General features: G+C 40.5%; 5 non-coding genes across 5 annotated transcripts; 1 reads left to right on the top strand and 4 right to left on the bottom strand.

Moving 5' to 3' along the window:
- Positions 1 to 309: 309 nt before the first annotated feature.
- TRNAN-GUU (transfer RNA asparagine (anticodon GUU)) lies at positions 310 to 383 on the bottom strand. The gene has a single exon. It is a non-coding gene; the product is annotated as a tRNA-Asn (tRNA).
- Positions 384 to 1,560: 1,177 nt separating this feature from the next.
- On the bottom strand, positions 1,561 to 1,634 carry TRNAN-GUU (transfer RNA asparagine (anticodon GUU)). The gene has a single exon. It is a non-coding gene; the product is annotated as a tRNA-Asn (tRNA).
- Positions 1,635 to 5,738: 4,104 nt separating this feature from the next.
- TRNAN-GUU (transfer RNA asparagine (anticodon GUU)) lies at positions 5,739 to 5,812 on the bottom strand. Its single transcript has one exon. It is a non-coding gene; the product is annotated as a tRNA-Asn (tRNA).
- Positions 5,813 to 6,635: 823 nt separating this feature from the next.
- On the top strand, positions 6,636 to 6,707 carry TRNAT-CGU (transfer RNA threonine (anticodon CGU)). The gene has a single exon. It is a non-coding gene; the product is annotated as a tRNA-Thr (tRNA).
- A 445-nt stretch (positions 6,708 to 7,152) lies between these two features.
- TRNAN-GUU (transfer RNA asparagine (anticodon GUU)) lies at positions 7,153 to 7,226 on the bottom strand. Its single transcript has one exon. It is a non-coding gene; the product is annotated as a tRNA-Asn (tRNA).
- Between the last annotated feature and the right edge of the window lie 274 nt (positions 7,227 to 7,500).

Raw genomic sequence — 7,500 nt, 5'->3', positions numbered from 1 at the left:
TTGGTAACGGCTGCCCGAATTATTAACAACATGTAGTATTGTAGACGTGGCCTAAATTAAAAAACAAAAAATTAATAATAATAATCTAAGCAATCCAAAATTGGCACTATGCCAAAAAGTTTTTCCTGTGTTTTTTCATGGAAGGCTTGGCATGCTTTGTCTGGAAAATAACTTTCCACAAGTGGAATAAGAAGATTTAGCTTAATGTTGGAAAGCTTTAAGGATTTTGCATTTCTGTCTTTCAATGTAATCATTAGCTCATTGGTGTTGCAAACACAGGAATGAAAGTTTTCAGGAAAACATTCCGCTCGTCCCTGGGTGGGCTTGAACCACCAACCTTTCGGTTAACAGCCGAACGCGCTAACCGATTGCGCCACAGAGACAACCACATGTGACTACTTTCAGAGAAGCAGTGAGGATTATGACTTTAAACCTTCAGCATTCCAGAGGGCTTAATGACCATAGCAGAAGAATTGACAGTTGTATCTCAACTGTTTATACATTATTTCATGATGGTGAGAACTTGTACTCCTAAATTGTCTTTACGAATCTTGAAGAAGAGATTTGGAAAAAAAGTCAGATATTCATGTTTTTTTTATCATTTGGGAAGAAAGTGGCAAAAAGTTGGCACTTTCGAAGCTTGAAGAAGAGATTTGGAGAAAAAAAAGTCAGGAATTAATGTGTTTTTATCATTTGTGAAAAAAAAATGCATGAAGAAGCAGGGTGGCGCAGCGGAAGCGTGCTGGGCCCATAACCCAGAGGTCAATGGATTGAAACCATCCTCTGCTAGACGTCATTTTCACATAGGCTTAATAACTTCTGTCATTGATGATATTGCATGAAAACAGCATTCTCCCCTCGGACAAGCCATCACACAGAAAGCAGAGTGGCGCAGCGGAAGCGTGCTGGGCCCATAACCCAGAGGTCGATGGATCGAAACCATCCTCTGCTAGATGTCATTTTTACATAGGGTTAATAACTTCTGTCATTGATGATATTGCATGAAAACAGCATTCTCCCCTCGGACAAGCCGTCACACGGAAAGCAGAGTGGCGCAGCGGAAGCGTGCTGGGCCCATAACCCAGAGGTCGATGGATCGAAACCATCCTCTGCTAATTTTGTTTTTATAATGTCACTTTTCTGTTTAAGCACAACTGGTGTTGAATAAGATTAATTGGCACGTAGGGTTAATAACTTGTGTCATTTATGATATTGTATGAAAACAGCATTCTCCCCTTGCCAGCCACTATTTTGGTAACGGCTGCCCGAATTATTAACAACATGTAGTATTGTAGACGTGGCCTAAATTAAAAAACAAAAAATTAATAATAATAATCTAAGCAATCCAAAATTGGCACTATGCCAAAAAGTTTTTCCTGTGTTTTTTCATGGAAGGATTGGCATGCTTTGTCTGGAAAATAACTTTCCACAAGTGGAATAAGAAGATTTAGCTTAATGTTGGAAAGCTTTAAGGATTTTGCATTTCTGTCTTTCAATGTAATCATTAGCTCATTGGCGTTGCAAACACAGGAATGAAAGTTTTCAGGAAAACATCCCGCTCGTCCCTGGGTGGGCTTGAACCACCAACCTTTCGGTTAACAGCCGAACGCGCTAACCGATTGCGCCACAGAGACAACCACATGTGACTACTTTCAGAGAAGCAGTGAGGATTATGACTTTAAACCTTCAGCATTCCAGAGGGCTTAATGACCATAGCAGAAGAATTGACAGTTGTATCTCAACTGTTTATACATTATTTCATGATGGTGAGAACTTGTACTCCTAAATTGTCTTTACGAATCTTGAAGAAGAGATTTGGAAAAAAAGTCAGATATTCATGTTTTTTTTATCATTTGGGAAGAAAGTGGCAAAAAGTTGGCACTTTCGAAGCTTGAAGAAGAGATTTGGAGAAAAAAAAGTCAGGAATTAATGTGTTTTTATCATTTGTGAAAAAAAAGACGCATGAAGAAGCAGGGTGGCGCAGCGGAAGCGTGCTGGGCCCATAACCCAGAGGTCAATGGATCAAAACCATCCTCTGCTAGATGTCATTTTTACATAGGCTTAATAACTTCTGTCATTGATGATATTGCATGAAAACAGCATTCTCCCCTCGGAAAAGCTGTCACACGGAAAGCAGAGTGGCGCAGCGGAAGCGTGCTGGGCCCATAACCCAGAGGTCGATGGATCGAAACCATCCTCTGCTAGATGTCATTTTTACATAGGTTTAATAACTTCTGTCATTGATGATATTGCATGAAAACAGCATTCTCCCCTCGGACAAGCCATCACACGGAAAGCAGAGTGGCGCAGCGGAAGCGTGCTGGGCCCATAACCCAGAGGTCGATGGATCGAAACCATCCTCTGCTAATTTTGTTTTTATAATGTCACTTTTCTGTTTAAGCACAACTGGTGTTGAATAAGATTAATTGACACGTAGGGTTAATAACTTGTGTCATTTATGATATTGTATGAAAACAGCATTTTCCCCTCGGACAAGCTGTTACACGGAAAGCAGAGTGGCGCAGCGGAAGCATGCTGGGCCCATAACCCAGAGGTCGATGGATCGAAACCATCCTCTGCTAATTTTGTTTTTATAATGTCACTTTTCTGTTTAAGCACAACTGCCGTTGCATAAGATTAATTTTCACGTAGGGTTAATAACTTGTGTCATTTATGATATTGTATGAAAACGGCATTCTCCCGTTGCCAGCCACTATTTTGGTAACGGCTCCCCGAATTATTAACAACATGTAGTATTGTAGACGTGGCCTAAATTAAAAAACAAAAAATTAATAATAATAATCTAAGCAATCCAAAATTGGCACTATGCCAAAAAGTTTTTCCTGTGTTTTTTCATGGAAGGATTGGCATGCTTTGTCTGGAAAATAACTTTCCACAAGTGGCATAAGAAGATTTAGCTTAATGTTGGAAAGCTTTAAGGATTTTGCATTTCTGTCTTTCAATGTAATCATTAGCTCATTGGCGTTGCAAACACAGGAATGAAAGTTTTCAGGAAAACATCCCGCTCTTCCCTGGGTGGGCTTGAACCACCAACCTTTCGGTTAACAGCCGAACGCACTAACCGATTGCGCCACAGAGAAAACCACATGTGACTACATTCAGAGAAGCAGTGAGGATTATGACTTTAAACCTTCAGCATTCCAGAGGGCTTAATGACCATAGCAGAAGAATTGACAGTTGTATCTCAACTGTTTATACATTATTTCATGATGGTGAGAACTTGTACTCCTAAATTGTCTTTACGAATCTTGAAGAAGAGATTTGGAAAAAAAGTCAGATATTCATGTTTTTTTTATCATTTGGGAAGAAAGTGGCAAAAAGTTGGCACTTTCGAAGCTTGAAGAAGAGATTTGGAGAAAAAAAAGTCAGGAATTAATGTGTTTTTATCATTTGTGAAAAACAAAACGCATGAAGGAGCAGGGTGGCGCAGCGGAAGCGTGCTGGGCCCATAACCCAGAGGTCAATGGATCGGAACCATCCTCTGCTAGATGTCATTTTTACATAGGCTTAATAACTTCTGTCATTGATGATATTGCATGAAAACAGCATTCTCCCCTCGGAAAAGCTGTCACACGGAAAGCAGAGTGGCGCAGCGGAAGCGTGCTGGGCCCATAACCCAGAGGTCGATGGATCGAAACCATCCTCTGCTAGATGTCATTTTTACATAGGTTTAATAACTTCTGTCATTGATGATATTGCATGAAAACAGCATTCTCCCCTCGGACAAGCCGTCACACGGAAAGCAGAGTGGCGCAGCGGAAGCGTGCTGGGCCCATAACCCAGAGGTCGATGGATCGAAACCATCCTCTGCTAATTTTGTTTTTATAATGTCACTTTTCTGTTTAAGCACAACTGGTGTTGAATAAGATTAATTGACACGTAGGGTTAATAACTTGTGTCATTTATGATATTGTATGAAAACAGCATTTTCCCCTCGGACAAGCTGTTACACGGAAAGCAGAGTGGCGCAGCGGAAGCATGCTGGGCCCATAACCCAGAGGTCGATGAATCGAAACCATCCTCTGCTAATTTTGTTTTTATAATGTCACTTTTCTGTTTAAGCACAACTGCCGTTGCATAAGATTAATTGGCACGTAGGGTTAATAACTTGTGTCATTTATGATATTGTATGAAAACGGCATTCTCCCGTTGCCAGCCACTATTTTGGTAACGGCTCCCCGAATTATTAACAACATGTAGTATTGTAGACGTGGCCTAAATTAAAAAACAAAAAATTAATAATAATAATCTAAGCAATCCAAAATTGGCACTATGCCAAAAAGTTTTTCCTGTGTTTTTTCATGGAAGGATTGGCATGCTTTGTCTGGAAAATAACTTTCCACAAGTGGCATAAGAAGATTTAGCTTAATGTTGGAAAGCTTTAAGGATTTTGCATTTCTGTCTTTCAATGTAATCATTAGCACATTGGCATTGCAAACACAGGAACAAAAGTGTTCAGGAAAACATCCTGCTCGTCCCTGGGTGGGCTTGAACCACCACCCTTTCAATTAACAGCCGAACAAGCTAAACAATTGCGCCACAGAGACACCCACATGTGACTGCTTTCAGAGAAGGTTTGTGACTTTAAACCGTCAGCATTCCAGAGGGCTTAATGACCATAGCAGAAGAATTGACAGTTGTATCTCAACTGTTTATACATTATTTCATGATGGTGAGAACTTGTACTCCTAAATTGTCTTTACGAATCTTGAAGAAGAGATTTGGAAAAAAGTCAGATATTCATGGGTTTTTTTATCATTTGGGAAGAAAGTGGCAAAAAGTTCGCACTTTCGAAGCTTGAAGAAGAGATTTGGAGAAAAAAAAGTCAGGAATTAATGTGTTTTTATCATTTGTGAAAAAAAAACGCATGAAGAAGCAGGGTGGCGCAGCGGAAGCGTGCTGGGCCCATAACCCAGTGGTCAATGGATCGAAACCATCCTCTGCTAGATGTCATTTTTACATAGGGTTAATAACTTCTGTCATTGATGATATTGCATGAAAACAGCATTCTCCCCTCGGACAAGCCATCACACGGAAAGCAGAGTGGCGCAGCGGAAGCGTGCTGGGCCCATAACCCAGAGGTCGATGGATCGAAACCATCCTCTGCTAGATGTCATTTTTACATAGGGTTAATAACTTCTGTCATTGATGATATTGCATGAAAACAGCATTCTCCCCTCGGACAAGCCATCACACGTAAAGCAGAGTGGCGCAGCGGAAGCGTGCTGGGCCCATAACCCAGAGGTCGATGGATCGAAACCATCCTCTGCTAATTTTGTTTTTATAATGTCACTTTTCTGTTTAAGCACAACTGGCATTGCATAAGATTAATTGGCACGTAGGGTTAATAACTTGTGTCATTTATGATATTGTATGAAAACGGCATTCTCCACTTGCCAGCCACTATTTTGGTAACGGCTGCCCGAATTATTAACAACATGTAGTATTGTAGACGTGGCCTAAATTAAAAAACAAAAAATTAATAATAATAATCTAAGCAATCCAAAATTGGCACTATGCCAAAAAGTTTTTCCTGTGTTTTTTCATGGAAGGCTTGGCATGCTTTGTCTGGAAAATAACTTTCCACAAGTGGAATAAGAAGATTTAGCTTAATGTTGGAAAGCTTTAAGGATTTTGCATTTCTGTCTTTCAATGTAATCATTAGCTCATTGGCGTTGCAAACACAGGAATGAAAGTTTTCAGGAAAACATTCCGCTCGTCCCTGGGTGGGCTTGAACCACCAACCTTTCGGTTAACAGCCGAACGCGCTAACCGATTGCGCCACAGAGACAACCACATGTGACTACTTTCAGAGAAGCAGTGAGGATTATGACTTTAAACCTTCAGCATTCCAGAGGGCTTAATGACCATAGCAGAAGAATTGACAGTTGTATCTCAACTGTTTATACATTATTTCATGATGGTGAGAACTTGTACTCCTAAATTGTCTTTACGAATCTTGAAGAAGAGATTTGGAAAAAAAGTCAGATATTCATGTTTTTTTTATCATTTGGGAAGAAAGTGGCAAAAAGTTGGCACTTTCGAAGCTTGAAGAAGAGATTTGGAGAAAAAAAAGTCAGGAATTAATGTGTTTTTATCATTTGTGAAAAAAAAACGCATGAAGAAGCAGGGTGGCGCAGCAGAAGCGTGCTGGGCCCATAACCCAGAGGTCAATGGATCGAAACCATCCTCTGCTAGATGTCATTTTTACATAGGCTTAATAACTTCTGTCATTGATGATATTGCATGAAAACAGCATTCTCCCCTCGGACAAGCTGTCACACGGAAAGCAGAGTGGCGCAGCGGAAGCGTGCTGGGCCCATAACCCAGAGGTCAATGGATTGAAACCATCCTCTGCTAGATGTCATTTTCACATAGGCTTAATAACTTCTGTCATTGATGATATTGCATGAAAACAGCATTCTCCCCTCGGACAAGCCATCACACAGAAAGCAGAGTGGCGCAGCGGAAGCGTGCTGGGCCCATAACCCAGAGGTCGATGGATCGAAACCATCCTCTGCTAGATGTCATTTTTACATAGGGTTAATAACTTCTGTCATTGATGATATTGCATGAAAACAGCATTCTCCCCTCGGACAAGCCGTCACACGGAAAGCAGAGTGGCGCAGCGGAAGCGTGCTGGGCCCGTAACCCAGAGGTCGATGGATCGAAACCATCCTCTGCTAATTTTGTTTTTATAATGTCACTTTTCTGTTTAAGCACAACTGGTGTTGAATAAGATTAATTGGCACGTAGGGTTAATAACTTGTGTCATTTATGATATTGTATGAAAACAGCATTCTCCCCTTGCCAGCCACTATTTTGGTAACGGCTGCCCGAATTATTAACAACATGTAGTATTGTAGACGTGGCCTAAATTAAAAAACAAAAAATTAATAATAATAATCTAAGCAATCCAAAATTGGCACTATGCCAAAAAGTTTTTCCTGTGTTTTTTCATGGAAGGATTGGCATGCTTTGTCTGGAAAATAACTTTCCACAAGTGGAATAAGAAGATTTAGCTTAATGTTGGAAAGCTTTAAGGATTTTGCATTTCTGTCTTTCAATGTAATCATTAGCTCATTGGCGTTGCAAACACAGGAATGAAAGTTTTCAGGAGAACATCCCGCTCGTCCCTGGGTGGGCTTGAACCACCAACCTTTCGGTTAACAGCCGAACGCGCTAACCGATTGCGCCACAGAGACAACCACATGTGACTACTTTCAGAGAAGCAGTGAGGATTATGACTTTAAACCTTCAGCATTCCAGAGGGCTTAATGACCATAGCAGAAGAATTGACAGTTGTATCTCAACTGTTTATACATTATTTCATGATGGTGAGAACTTGTACTCCTAAATTGTCTTTACGAATCTTGAAGAAGAGATTTGGAAAAAAAGTCAGATATTCATGTTTTTTTTATCATTTGGGAAGAAAGTGGCAAAAAGTTGGCACTTTCGAAGCTTGAAGAAGAGATTTGG

The sequence above is a fragment of the Sceloporus occidentalis genome, unplaced genomic scaffold, assembly GCF_023333645.1.
Source record: "Sceloporus occidentalis isolate IW3139 unplaced genomic scaffold, rSceOcc1.0.p SCAF_111, whole genome shotgun sequence".
NCBI lineage: Eukaryota > Metazoa > Chordata > Lepidosauria > Squamata > Phrynosomatidae > Sceloporus > Sceloporus occidentalis.
Note: the sequence above shows the minus strand (reverse complement) of the source record. Positions and strands in the feature narration are given on the sequence as shown.